The 15,273-nt window shown below is 35.3% G+C and overlaps 1 protein-coding gene across 2 annotated transcripts in view; it reads left to right on the top strand.

The window, feature by feature from the left end:
• The window catches only part of GALNT13 (polypeptide N-acetylgalactosaminyltransferase 13), a 962,305-nt gene that overhangs the window by 98,896 nt on the left and 848,136 nt on the right, over positions 1 to 15,273 (top strand). For both annotated transcript variants that reach the window (XM_044935208.2, XM_044935203.2), the window contains exon 2: positions 13,134 to 13,197. The gene's annotated coding sequence lies outside the window, so the exon portion shown is untranslated. The remainder of the gene's footprint in view (positions 1 to 13,133; positions 13,198 to 15,273) is intronic.

Genomic DNA, 15,273 nt, shown 5'->3' with positions numbered 1-15,273 from the left:
CTATTCTAGAATTGTAAGAAAATCAGCAGGGTACAAAATAGCTGTGTTGATTTGAAAGAGTGGTCATGCCTTTTGCTTCTCATCAAGCCATGCAACTGAAATTCAAGGAAATTGCTAAGTATAGTTTTAATTTCCAACATATATAAAATAGGAAATATAAGCTTTGTCATCCCCCACAAGGTTGAAATTGTGTACAGTTCAATTCATATTTGTAAATTGCACAGCTGAGAACATAAAATATTTTTGGAAGAAATAAATGTGTTTAAGCTAGAGGAAAAAAGGCATTGTCTCACCAAGTGGTCTTTTTTTTCTCATTCAATTTATTTCCTTTCATCATCGCAGATGATAATAAATGAGTAAATATTGGTCTTTTTCCCTTGAAGTTTTTAAGACTGTTCCAATTACAGAGAGACTAGAAATATATTTGGACTTTCTTTTATTTTTAGACACTCTAAAACCATAGCTTCCAAAAAATGTCTTCTTTTTGTTTGCCTATTACAATATCACACCACCCTCAATGCTACCAGTGACATTTATCACTTGGTGAGTAACCTACTGCAGTTTCTTAAGAAATTGGTCCTCTTTGCCATGTTTTTGAAGAGTGATTAAGTAATGGGTCCAGTGGTTAATCTGTTTGTAAGTATAGTGCTCATTGCTTATTTGCAGAATACACCAATTTTTTGAATTCTGTTACTGGAGATTTATGAAAGGCTTTAACATTTCCTTGGCATCCTATATAAAAGCCCCTGAAGTCTCCAAAGCAAAATATTTAGAGTACTTTTTTCCCTACTGTGTGGGCTTATAAATATCTTGTTGTAATCAATAAAGTCTGTAGACAGAACTGTCAATCTCTTTTCTTTTAATAATTCCCAGTGTCTGACTTTTAAATTCTATAGAGCCTAAAGATTTGAAAATCTAATTAGCTATCGTTTGAGTGCTGTTGACATAAAGATCATGATTTTCCATCGTTTCACTGAAAGATGTCACATGCAATGTAGAGTAATTTCTATAACTTTGTGTGGTATATTGACAAATTGTCAGAAAAACAAACAGAAGTTATATAGGGGCTTAGTAGTCCAGAATCACTGGGGAAATTAAGTAAAAGTCATATTTAATTGTAATTTTTATGATTTTCCCCAGGAGAAATACATGTTGAGCACAATTAAGTAATTAAGTATAAATAATTAACCGCACTAGAATTTTTACCTTGTATGTTACCTACAATTATATATCCAGAAGGGCATTTTTGTTGAAAGTAGCATGAGTGTTCAAAGCAATAGAACGTTGCAGCTGTCCATTCAACTCTAACTGTTCTCTGATAATAAATATACTGTTGGCACATTTTTATTAGTGTTCTTTATGGTACCCACTCCAAGAGGTAAATACATAAAATCTCTGTAAGACTCTCTTCTTCATCCATATATCCTTGAGAAAAATCCTACATTATGTCACTAACTTGTGAATATGATTTAAGGATTAGAAAGCAAAAATAAAGTTCTTTACTGAGCATAGATTATATACTAAGCACTGTGATAAATTTCTCACATACATTGTCTTGTCTTGGTGTTATCTTACCTCTGGGAGGCAGGCATCTTTAGCTCCCATTTGGAAGTGTGAACATTGAAGCTGAGAGATATTAGGTGCTAAAATAGAGTGATTTTTGAAAAGCAGATTTTCTAGGAAGCATGAGACTCACAGTTACTTTGGAGGAGAGCGGATATTGAAAGAGAAGAAAAAATAATTTCTGAGAAAGGGAATGGAGGTGAGACTCTTGAAACAAAACATATGCTTTATTATTTTCCTTTGTCTAGTCCTTTGAGACACCCAGGTCTGGGTGTCTACCCAGCTGAAAATCATTTTTTATGAGAACTTTCAACACTCCTCAAGTGGTGGTCATTGAGCACAATATTCTTCACAATATTTTTCTTTTGCTTTGAGTAGCTTGAAGTGAGTTCCTGGTATTTTAACCAAAGAACTTTATACAGATTTTTTTTTCCTATAACCTTCTACCCATAGCATTGCAAAAAAAATTTTATTTTCATTTTACTTTTTCAGCCTTCAAAAGCCAACAAAACTATTATTTTGGATGACTAAGCTAGGGCAAGAAGTTGGAAATGGAGATGTTTAAAAATTTATTCCAAGATATTTAGGCTAAGGATGAAGTTTGAAGAGATAAAGATGTACCTCTCACTCTCTTAGGAGTCATTCATAATCTTTGCCATGGAAAGGTCTGGTGGTTCTGTTGCCGGAAGGGGGACCCCTTCCAGGGCCTGAAACTGGGCTCTTGTCTAACACTCAGAAGTGACTTGTCCAAGGAGACATATGTGCTGACAAAGCAAGAGATTTTATTGGGAAAGGGCACCTGGGTGAAGAGCAGTAGGGTAAGGGAACCCAGGAGAACAGCTCTGCCACAGTCTTGGGTTTTATGGTGATGGGATTAGTTTCTGGGTTGTCTTTAGCCAATCATTCTGACTCAGAGTCTTTCCTGGTGGTGTATGCCTTGTTCAGCCAAGATGGATGCCAGAGAGAAAGATTCTGGGAGGTAGGCAGACATGTGGTGTCTCCTTTTGACCTTTCCTGAACTCTTCCAGTTGGTGGTGGCTTATTAGTTCCCTGTTCCTTACCAGGACCTCTTGCTGTAAAACAACTCATGCAAATGGTTACTATGGTGCCTGGCCAGGGTGCGGTTTCAGTCAGTGTGCTTCCTCGAACAGTTCTGTTCATTGCCTGCTCTGCCCAAGGCTCTACTAATTTTATGCTACTGACTAGAGATCTGTGAATTATGTGCTTTTACAGTTTCCATATCGTGTAGGTCAATGAACTTCAGTGGACTCAAAGGACTCAGATTATTTGCGGGGGTGGGTGGGGGGACGGGGGTGTCTAATTTGTTTCTAGTATTTATATCGTGCGTGTTTTAGAAAATGAGTTTTTTAAATATCAAATGCCTTGAGACAGGGAGAAAAAGAAACAAGAGGAATACTTCATTTGAATAACATATTAAACAGAAACTAAGTGTGTAAACACGAGAGGGGTGTGTGTGTGATGAGAGGATTGTAAAGAGGAAACTCCAGACTCTGTGCATTTCTATATCACATTTGGTGATTACATTTTTAGCATGCTGGGAAGAAAATCATCCACAAAATACCCATTACATAAGGATATTTTTTTTCTTTCTAATTCCCCTGCACCCTGCTGAATACATACCCATTTATGTTTAATTCCACACAATTGAAATGTAGTCACATCTTGTTGGGAAAACAGTTTAAACAAAGACAAGCAGTTAACTAGTTATCTTTTTATTTTGTTCTCTCCTCCCTATTACTGTCTTTAATGAAGAAGTGAAGAGCATAATACACATTTAAAAAAATTAAATATGTCTTAGTAAATAAGTTCAAAGACTCACATTTTATATGATAATTTGCAACTCTCCCCAAAACAGAAAATTAGTATTCAGATATTAGTGTGTAAAAAATCCTCCTGTGGCTTTTATTTAATTGGCACAATTTCCCTTTAGTCTATGTTTAGCAGGAAATACAACAATATATAGTTACAAAATGCTTTATATTTCAAGAAGCATTTTCCTACTCCAAAGTCTCCATTAGATAAAATGGGATGTTTCTCTGGTTTTTAAAACTTGTAAAAGTTAAGACTCAGGGAGGTAAGTGCTTTGCCCAAGGCAACTCTAATGAATAATTGAAATTGTACTACAATCCAGGCCTTTCATCCCTTAGGTCAGGGCTCTTACTACTTCTCATTGTGCATGATTTAGACCCTCTGAAATGATGTGTCCAGTTATGTGTTCCTAACTATCTAGAAATTTAAGAAAGAAAAAACAGAATTTAAGGAAATTATTATGAAAGAAAGTAAAATTTGTGAAGGAAAGATGGAGCAGTTGAGATCATTTAGCCTGGAGAAGAGAAAGTTGAAAGATGACTTGATATGTATGTGTCTTTAAGTAAAATGCTCCTGTGGAGAGGTGGTTTATATCTCTGTCGAGGAGATGGTATAAATTACAGTGATGAACTACTGGGTCACATGTAAGATAACATCTATGGACAAGGGGTGAATTAAATTCAAGAATAGGCAAGAAAAGGAGTGACACTTCCTTTTATATTGAGGTAAAGAAAATATACTCTTAGAATCCTTTTTACCTGACTATATTACAACACTGTGGTTCTTCAAGCTTGCCGTATTATTTCTGTGGGCATATGCCAAATTACTGAATTTCTAAAATGCTTAAATCTTATGTATACAGATATCTATATGGTGTGTTAATTCATTTTGAAGTCCACATGGCCTCATCCCAGTTGAATGAATATTCCAACTAGAAGGAAGCTCAAGATACTGCAATCTATTGCATGGTGTTTAGTTAACCAGCAGTACCTCAGAGTAAGTCCAAAAGATCTGCACATGCAGTAGGAATTCCAATTCTGATTTCCCTTCTTCTGCCTGTTTTCTCTTGTTGCTTCAGTTGTTCTTCTTCCACATTTCATCACTGATAAGCTCCTCTCTGGATGATAGGATAGAACACAGTAGAACTGAGAATTCAGGATTTCTTAATGAGATTACTTCTTAATTGCCTTTGCTTTAAAAAATTGCAGGAAGAAGAGAGGGAAACAAATATCACAGACAATTTGTAGCATTTTCTTGGTGCTTTTAGATCCATGCCATCAATGAGTATTTTAACCCCTATACAAGATTTTATGAGCTTCTATCAGTAATTGAGCAGTAATTAAAGTACTATGGCAAATATAAATCTAAAATATGGTCTCCATGCATGAGAAGTTCTTAGTAGTAACTATTGATAAAAAAATAACCTTATAATTAAATGCTGACATGATACATACATGATACAGACTTTGTTATAGATGCTTGTAAGAGAACAGGATTGATTGCATCATGCAATAACATTTGAGCACACACTGTACCTATTCATTCACACATTCAATAAACTTTTATAGAGTGCCTACTAAGTGTCATGTATAAAGGACAGAGCTATGACTTCTTATCAGGAAGCTATAATTTTAATAAAAGTTTAAGTGATACATGTGTTCCCCATCCTGTATCACTTAAACTTTTATTACCTGTGGCGGATTCATTTTGATATTTGGCAAAACTAATACAGTTATGTAAAGTTTAAAAATAAAATAAAATTTAAAAACAAAAACAAACAAACAAAAAAAAGTTTAAGTGATAAAACATATAATAAGGGCTTCCCTCAGAGCTATTAGTAAAGAATCCTCCTGCAATGCAGGAGACCCCGGTTTGATTCCTGGGTCGGGAAGATCTGCTGGAGAAGGGATAGGCTTACCCATTCCAGTATTTGGGCTTCCCTGGTAGCTCAGCTGGTAAAGAATCTATCTGCAATGTGGGAGACCTGGGTTTGATCCCTGGGTTGGGAAGACCCCCTGGAGAAGGGAAAGGCTACCCATTCCAGTATTCTGGCCTGGAGAAATCCATGGACTTCTTATCAGGAAGCTATAGTTTTAATAAAAACTGAAGTGATAAAATATATAATAAACATGCAAATAAATAATCGGATATTGGTGAGTGTTATAAAGGAAACTAAAGTAATTAAGAAAACTGGGGAGTATTATGGGATATGAAAGAAGGTCGCCATTTTATGTAGAAGCTAAAGGAACAAGTCTTTTAGATAGGTTGACAGGGTCATTCCAGAAAGAAGGAAGTTAAAGGCTTAGAGACATTGGAGGTGATTAGAATAGAGTGAATTTGGATCAGAGTAGAAGAGGAGATGTGAGGATTACTGATGGGCAGCTCATCTGAGTCCTTGTAGATCACTGTAAAGACATGGCTTGATTTCTGTGTTGGGAAATCATTGGAGGAATTTAAGTAGATAAGTAAGATCATCTGACTTATTTGTAATACAGTAATTCTGCGTGTTCTATTGAGAATGGGCATTGGGAACGTGAGCGGGGAAAGGAAGCAAGGAGACACATGAGTTTACTGCAATAACCAGGCTGAACAAACTGATTACCTGGACATTAACAGTAGCATTGGCAATGGTTAAAAATGGTTACGTTATTGCTTTATTTTAAAGTTAGGCCTTCCCTGGTGGCTCTAGATGGTAAAGAGTCTGACTGCAATATGGGAGATGTGGGTTTGATATAGGTTGTGAAGTAGGAGAAAAACAATGAAATAAAAAATAAACCTCAAAATTTTTCATGTAGTTAAATAAAAATATGACATTTCAATTTTTTGTGTTTGGGATAGTGGTATGAGGATCAGATTGTGGCTGGTGGAAAATCAGAAATTTGATTTTTTGAAATGTTTAGATTATGATACCTACTAGCCATCCAAGGAAGGATATTGAAAAAATATTTGTACATACAAGTTTTGAGTGAAGAGGGAGATATAGGCTGGAAATATAACTTTGAAAGCCATCAGCTTAAAAATAGCTTGTCAAACATAAAACTAAAAAATAAAACTACATGATTTTATTAATATAAGAGAAGAGGTATATAGACTGATAAGTGCGGACAGAAAAGACCCCACTGAGGTAGGATGAAAACCAAGAGTGTGGCACAGAAGGGGAGAAAATATTTTGGTGAAGATAATTTATTAAGTCCAATGTTGCTGTTAAGTATATAGGATGAAGACTGATCATTGAATTTAACACTATTAAGTTCATTGTTTACCTTGAAAATATGTATATATATTTTTTGTGAATCAGTAAAGCATACATTTTCTTGAGGTTTGAAAGAGAATAAGGATAGAGGAATTTGAAACATTAAAACCGAAACAAACATTTTTGACCAACCCAATATAAATGCTTGAGAAAGTTTGATGAAAGGGGGAACAGAGAAATGAAGTGGTACCCAGAGAAGAGCTTAAATTATATTTTTGGTCAATGGGAATAATCACTAAAGAATGAACAACAAATGAAATAAGGACCAGAAAGAATTTCTGAAAGAGTAGATCTTTGCATAGGTGAGAGAAGATGAAATCTAGTCACAAGGTGGGGGTTGGTTATGAGTAGGGAAATGAGCAGTTCCTCCATACTAAGAACAAAGGTAAGAGTACAGTTTGTAACCATAATTTTAACCTTAAACCTCATTTATGTGACTACAATGATTGAGAGGTGGTTAGGTATACTGATGGGACCTGTAGATTTTCTTTTCTATTGTCTCTGCCTTCTCAGTGGAGTAGGAATAAATGTAATTCCCTAAGGTAAAGTTTGGCTAAAGATCCTAGTGATTTGAAGAAAATGCAAAATGTGCATTTTTCCTTAAAGAGAATGAGAGAGTAAATGTACTACTATAGTGAGGCAGGATTGTTGAGCAACATTAAGAGTAACTTGAAATTTTGGTCATGAAATGAATGTAAACTAGAGAATACATTTATCTGCTTTTCTCCAGTCATATTTAATTGCATATGTCTAGATAAAGAGTCAGAGAAGGCGAGGGCACCCCACTCTGGTACTCTTGCCTGGAAAATCCCATGGATGGAGAAGCCTGGTGGGCTGCAGTCCATGGGGTCGCTAAGAGTCAGACAGGACTGAGCGACTTCACTTTCACTTTTTACTTTCATGCATTGGAGAAGGAAATGGCAACCCACTCCAGTGTTCTTGCCTGGAGAATCCCAGGGACGGTGGAGCCTGGTGGGCTGCCGTCTATGAGGTCGCTAAGAGTCAGACACGACTGAAGTGACTTAGCAGCAGCAGCAGCAGATAAAGAGTGCTTAGAGAATTAGATTTAATCAGAATTGTATTTATGTCAGGGACTATTGTAAAGAGAGGAATGCTGAAGGCAGCAATAAATAAAAGTGGGTGATTGTAATTATGGTACATGGTTTTTAGTGAGTGAAAAGGAAGGACATGAGGGTGACTAGGGCCAATGAAAAGGAGCTTAGGATCAATAGGTCTGTATCTGGGTCTAATGAAACACTTACTGGAATTGAACAACAAAACTGAGTTAGCTTGAAGGCAATGAAGTGACAGGTAGATGAATCAAAATGCAATAAATTATCATTTTGGAGGGAATATAGTAATATAGATAAACGCCAAGATTTGTAAGAATAGGATTGTGAAGGTCTGATCCAGGGTGAACAACTAAATTTTTGGCAGAGAAAAAGTCAGGGACCTGGATGGCCAAGAATTTAAATGACCACATGCATGAACATTGAAATCACCAAGAATAAAACAGGGGTGTTGTTGGAAAGAGTGACAGCAATATACAAGGGACTTAAATTATCAAGAAGTGAGAGGAAGTGACCATGACAGCCCTGCCAGGAGATTCAAAGCTAAGATGGTATAGAGTTGAAGAAGAATGCTCTGGAAGTGGCAATGAGGAAGAATCCATTCCACCTGAAACACTGGAGACAGGAAAGGTGAGGGTATATTTTCCCTTCTTAAACTGATTTTGGTTAAATAGGAAATGGAAGGAAACCTTCAGAAGGGTTGGAGGATGTGGGAGATTCTGCTGATGACTGGCCACCAGTTAAGAGGATCCAGTTGTGAAAGTGTTTCAGGAGGTGGATGGGTTTAGAGGATGGAGGCAGAAGAGTTGATGGCAATACAAGGCAATCTGAGGATTAGTTTTGAGGATGAGGGATGACCTGGGAATTCTTAGCTTCTGGTGATGAGGATACATTCAGGGATAAGGGGCAAAATGGTATTGTCCTCATGATCTCAAGGCAGGCACTGATGGAGAGGCTTGAGAGCTGATAGGAGGGCAGCTGAGGCAGTTTCAAATTATACTGTGTTCCAGGGGCCTGACTTCATCTAGTAATGGTGACATGGAGATTGAGAGAATTGATCTTAAATGGTGCATCAAAAGCTCTGTGGCTCGCTCTTGTCTCTAGCTCTGGAAGATGAGGAAGCTGGAGAAAGGCAGTCTGTAGCAAAGCTCAAAGGGCACCAATATTCCTTCTTGGCTCCTTCCAATGGAGACCAGGTGGCCACAGTAGGGTTACTATATCTTTAGCTCATGGACCACTCTAAAGTACAGGCAGGGATAAAAGGTGGTATGGGAAATAGCCAAGAAAGATTAGTGCTCCACCCTGATTTTGAGAAAGTGTTCTTTAGAAATTATTCAACTAAAAAAAAAAAGAAGAAGAAGAAGTTATTCAACTGAGCTAATATATATATTGACTATTTGGGGATATAAAAATTCAGTATAATTCAATGAGAAGACATTAATTAAAGGTATTGTGGGAATATGAGAAGTTGTCAGATGCAAGATGGTCTTTGCTTCAATGGAAGACATTTATTGCCAAATTGTGGAGAATGATGTTAGCTTAAGAACTTTCTGGACTTCCCTGGTGGTCCAGTGGCTAAGACTCCAAGTTCCCAATGCAGGGGGCCCGGTTCAATCCCTGATCAGGGTTAGATCCCACATGCCACAACTAAGACCTGCACAGCCAAATAAATAAATATTTAAGGAAAAAAGAAGTGGCAGTGTTCATATTAATCTTGAAAGATTACAATATGTAGAGAGAACAAAATAGCATTATTTCTTTCCAGCTCTTTCTTGTCATGACAGGAGACAAAAGATTGTAGGAACTCTCTTTGGTGTAGTCTGAATTGTATACCTTTGTGTATATCTAGTACAAGAAGAAAAGTGAAGTGTGTGAGATGGCAGTGCTTCAGATATTCTCTCTCAAATAATCTTTTCTTGTATCTAAACTTGTATTTGAGTAATCATTCCTTACAAACTTAATAAGCACTTCAAATATTATCTACTTTAAATCTTAATGCTCTGAGTTATTGTACAGTTTGGAAAAGTAAGGGTCTACCCTAATATAAATGTCATAAGAGCTGAAACTCTTATTTATACCATATCTTGTGTCTGATAGTGTCTCACAACTGGTAAGTTCCTTATAGATATTTGTTAAATGAATAAAATTTATTCAAATTTATCCAAACTGACACACAGAAAATAAAAGAGCATACAACTTTCCATGGATCATTATTGATATTTTTATGATCTATTAAAAAATATCACTATCCTGATAACTTTGTCTATTTCATCTCTTCCTAATTCTCACTCATTCTCTCCACCCTATTTGTAATTGCCCCAAATAGGAAAGAAGAGTTACAATTTTTGTTAGTTGAATGTAATGTCAATACTTGCTCTGTATTTACTTGTGATAGGGGCTATTGTATGTTAAAAGATTACGCTTATGGGTTTAGCTCTGAGAGAGATGGTGAAGGACAGGGAAACCTGGTGTGCTGCAGCCCTTGGGGTCACAAAGAGTTGGACACACTAAGTAACTGAAAACAATAGCTCTCAGAGCAACTCTGATAATTTTTACAGTTTCCCTTTTATACATGTCATCTTCTAGTTACATCATTTTCTTAATGGTTACTTAGATACTCTTCACAAATCTAAAATCTATTTGGGAATATAGACTGAGAAAAAGTACAAATAAAGTTGTATATTTCTTTTTAATTCATTAAACAGTTATTCCTGTTATGTATTCCAGCTATCATTTATATTCTTCTTTTTATAAAATTTATATCAGTTATTCTACTTAATAACATTTCTGGAGAACTAATATTTTCTTCAATCATATAGATATTTACGGGTTTTGGGATAGAGTTTTTGTTTTCTTAAATTGGCTAGGTTGTTTATTCTGGTGGGAGTATTAAGGTATTTAAATTATTTTGTCTTCATACTACACTTTAAAGTCTGTGTTTTCAAACCCTCAATTATTATTATTTTCTCAAAATGTCTTAGCTATTCTAGCTGACTAATTCCTGGGCTTTTAATAATTTTTAATAAATCTTTAATGTTTTTCAAGTTTATTCTTATTAAATTGAGGTAGCCTTATTTTGTGTTTTTATGTGTATATTCCCTGATGGCTCAGTAAGTAAAGAATTTGCCTGCAGTATAGGAGCCACAGGAGACACAGTTTTGATCCCTGGGTCAGGAAGATCCCTTGGAGAAAGAAATGGCAACCTTCTCTGTAATTTGCCTGGGAAATCCCATGGACAGAGGAACCTGGACTCCAGGGGGTTGCAAAAAGTCAGGCAAGACTGAGCATGACCACATGTTAATTGTGATAAAACTCATTTTACTCTAATTCTATATGTTGTTTATAAGAGACATTGACTATACAAGAATGTGGAAACATTTAAATAAAAGAGTGAAAATAGATACTGCAGGAAAATACTATCCAAATAGCAAGTGCCAGTTTTAATCAGATTAAATGCTGACAAAGTCATTCCTATAAAACAAAACTCAATTCACTACAAAATGATGAAAGTTTTTAATTCTCTAGAAAGATACAGCAATTCTGAAATTGTATGTACCAAATAGTGTATCTTCAAAAGCATATACAGCAGAACTTCATAAGACTACAGTGAAGAAAACACAAAAATACCATATAGGAAGAGATTTCCCCAACTTTCTGTCAATTATTGAAATAACAAGCATTCAATAATTATTGAGTAACATAGTAACAATTTTGCCTTAAAGCTAAAATTAAAACATATATGATTTTATTATATAACTGAAGCCTTTACAAAAGTTTCTCATAAACTAGGTAATAAAGAGATTTTCAACAAAATTCAAATATAGATATAATCACACCTGTTCTCCAATCAAAAGCATTTGTATTAGAACTAGATAAAACATATATAAAACCATATATATTTGTTAAGAAACACATCTAAATAATAGACCAAGAAATGTAATATAAATTTTTTAAAGTATTAGAATTTACTAGTAATTTAAATACTGCCCATTGTAACTTGCAGAGTAAAGCAGTCCTAAAATTAAAATGAAGATAGAAAAATGTAGTGACGTAAGCCCAAAGAAATTAGAAGTAAAGATATGTAAAATTTAACAGCAGAAATAGTAAAATAGAAAATAAAGAAAAAATCAAGTAGATCTACAAAAAAAAAAAAAATCTCTGTAAAGACTGGTACAATAGACAAAACTCAAGTAGGATTGATTTGGAAAAGATGGAAGAAGCACAAATAAAAAATTCATTATGATTTTTAAAGGGACCATATCTATAAATATATCAGCAATTAAAGAGTCAATCAGATCAGAGCAGTCGCTCAGTTGTGTCCGACTCTTTGTGACCTCATGAATCGCAGCACGCCAAGCCTCCCTGTCCATCACCAACTCCCAGAGTTCATTGAGACTCGTGTCCATCAAGTCAGTGATGCCATCCAGCCATCTCATCCTCTGTCATCCCCTTCTCCTCCTGCCCCCAACCCCTGCCAGCATCAGAGTCTTTTCCAATGAGTCAACTCTTCACATGAGGTGACCAAAGTACTGGAGTTTCAGCTTTAGCATCATTCCTTCCAAGGAAATCCCAGGGCTGATCTCCTTCAGAATGGACTGGTTGGATCTCCTTGCAGTCCAAGAGACTCTCAAGAGTCTTCTCCAACACCACAGTTCAAAAGCATCAATTCTTCGGCACTCAGCCTTCTTCACAGTCCAACTCTCACATCCATACATGACCACAGGAAAAACCATAGCCTTGACTAGACGGACCTTTGTTGGCAAAGTAATGTCTCTGCTTTTAGCTATATATCAATGATACCAAAACAGAATAACTGGAAACATTCTTTAAAGCTATAATTTAGCAGGAGTGACTCTTGGTGAAAAAGAATGTGTATATAATTTTATAAAAATTAAATAAAATGAATTTGCATTTAAAATCTTAGCCCAAAGAAACTACCAGACCCATATTCTATCAAATTTTCAAAGAACAAGTAACTCTGATCTTATACAAAATTTCTACATTATAGAAGAGTAAAGTTCTTGAAATTACTCTAAGATATTAACATTCCCTAATAATGGCTAGAAAAATAAAAGAGGATGGAAATTTTAGTCTAATTTCACTCAGAAATAGAATTAAAACACTTAGAAATATTAGCAAACTGTGTCTAGGGTATTTCAAAAGATAAATACATCAGAATCAATTTTGGTTTATCCTAACACTGAAATGGTAGTTTGATATTACACTGAATTTATTGTATTAGCATGTCATCGCAGTAAATGCAAAAAAAGTTTGATAAAATTCAGTGGTCACTCACTATAAAATATTTTGGCTAATTGACAGTAGAAGAAAATAGTTTTAAACTTCATCAAAATATATAACAAAAACCTAGAACAATTATTCTTAATAGTTTTCTGTATTGTTCTCTTCAATATCAGGAAGAAGGCAGAAACGTCTATTGTCAACATTTCTGCTCACTGTTTTGGAGGAGATCTTAGTAAGGTAAGTCCTTAAAAGAAATGAAAACTATGAGCGTTGGAAATGAGGGAGAGACACTCAGTATTTGTAGATTATGTGATTGTTTAACTAGAAAGCTAAGGTAGCAACAAAAAATTATTAAAACCAATGAAAAACTTCAGTAAGCTACTGGATATAAAAAAATATATATAAGGTATATTTCATTTTTCCTACATAATTAATACAAATACTATGTTAAAGCAGAGAGCATCCTATCTAATATATGCAAAATACAGGAAATAAACATATTCTAAATAATGGTTCTTTAACTTTTCCCTCCTGAACAATGAGAACACATTTTTTTTTTTTTTTGGCCCTTTCACTGTTTAATTTGATTTTATTAAAATCTTTTCCTCTTCTCTGAAGCTTAAAGCCTGGTTAATTTTAAGACCAGTTCAGTTATCTCTCAGACTGAGGTAAGTGGAGAGAAAACTGGAAATGTGAGCTGTACTAGTAGGATTTCCAGAATTTTGGTGTCCATCTGCCTCTCTTAACCCTCTCTATGACTGTTACCTAGGCTCCAGCGCCATTATATACGAGTCTATTAGTCCAGGGCTTCCTTGATAGCTCAGTTGGTAAAGAATTTGCCTGCAGTGTGGAGACATGGGTTTGATCCCTGGGTTGGGAAGATCCCCTGGAGAATGGAAAGGCTACCCACTCCAGGATTCTGGCCTAGAGAATTCCATGGACTGTATAGTTCATGGGGTTGCAGAGTCAGAGATGACTGAGTTTCACTTTCACTTTCCACTTTAGAAGTGAGGTGTAAAACTATCTGACTTCCCTTCTTCCAATCTTGGCAAACCTGAGCCTACCACTTGACTTGCTGATTGTATTTTCAGTCTTTCTGGTCCTGTAGAGTTTTCTGACGTTAGATTCCAATATTGTATTTAACTATATTTTCAAGATCAGGCAAAGTGTATGAAAATTCTACATTCAGCCAATGACAGCACCAATCTGTCACTATGAAGATTCACTTCTTGGGCTTTTAATACTCTTTCTGTCCACTTTGCTTCATGTACAAATGTATCCATGGGGCAAAATCTGTTGGCATGATATTCTATATGTGCCTTTGCTGTGCTCACATTCCCATTTTTACTATTTCAACACTACTGTGAAGTGTTTGTCAGTGTGCTTCTTTTAAAATTCACGTCAGAGAAAAAACTCTATCTGCATGTGGTAAGTGCCCAGATCCTTACTCTTGTGAAACATTTTCCCTAATTAAAAACATTCATAAAAATTAACTCTAAAGAGTTAGAGGCAAGGTTACTTCAGATTATATCCTATAAAAATAGGAAGAAAAATTGTGCTTCATGGTATAATGCTCTCTGCTGAGCAAGAGGCTAGATGTGGCTTTGCTCAAAGCTTGAGTTATATACTTAATTTTGCACATTAAAATTTAATGATATTTTAAATGTAATAAGCCTTTCCCAAACAGAATTTCTTTCTTTTCTAATAGCCTAAATAGTATTGTAGGAATAATATTTTGGAGCATAGTTGAAAGTTTTTTCCCTAGTATAATATTAATATTTTTCACTGATTTTAAAAAAGCCTTTTCTTTAATAGCACTGCAATTTCTTCCAGTTCTGACAAAACTCTGAAACAAAATGGTTTAAAGCAGAATATTATGCCTCTTTTGGGTAGGAAAAAATTTTAGATTATGCAAGTACACTACTTTTCATTGACTCATTAAATCTATCATCATATGTACATACAGAGCTATTTTCATTCATCAAAATTTATGGGTTTTGTATTACTGAAAGCTTATTTGAAAAAAGTTCCTCCAGAAAACTTCAGGGACAACTATCAATAGATAAGGAAATGTATTTTAATAGGCGGTGGGAGGAAAGCTTATCTCACAATAGCAAACTTATTTCCAAATGTTCCTTAGCAAGACTTTCATGGGCTCTTAATTTTGCATTTCTTTCTCCTGTGCACTTTTTCATTTCCCACCCAACAAATGAGGTAGTGAAAAAAGGTTATAGAGCAGCAGGGAGACCTGTTGTTGCACTAAGTATCTGGGCAACGAACACCCATCTAGTGTTTCACACAATGTGCTACTAA

The sequence above is a fragment of the Bubalus bubalis genome, chromosome 2, assembly GCF_019923935.1.
Source record: "Bubalus bubalis isolate 160015118507 breed Murrah chromosome 2, NDDB_SH_1, whole genome shotgun sequence".
Taxonomy (NCBI): domain Eukaryota; kingdom Metazoa; phylum Chordata; class Mammalia; order Artiodactyla; family Bovidae; genus Bubalus; species Bubalus bubalis.
The sequence above is the reverse complement of the archived record's forward strand: the minus strand, read 5'-3'. Positions and strand labels throughout refer to the sequence as shown.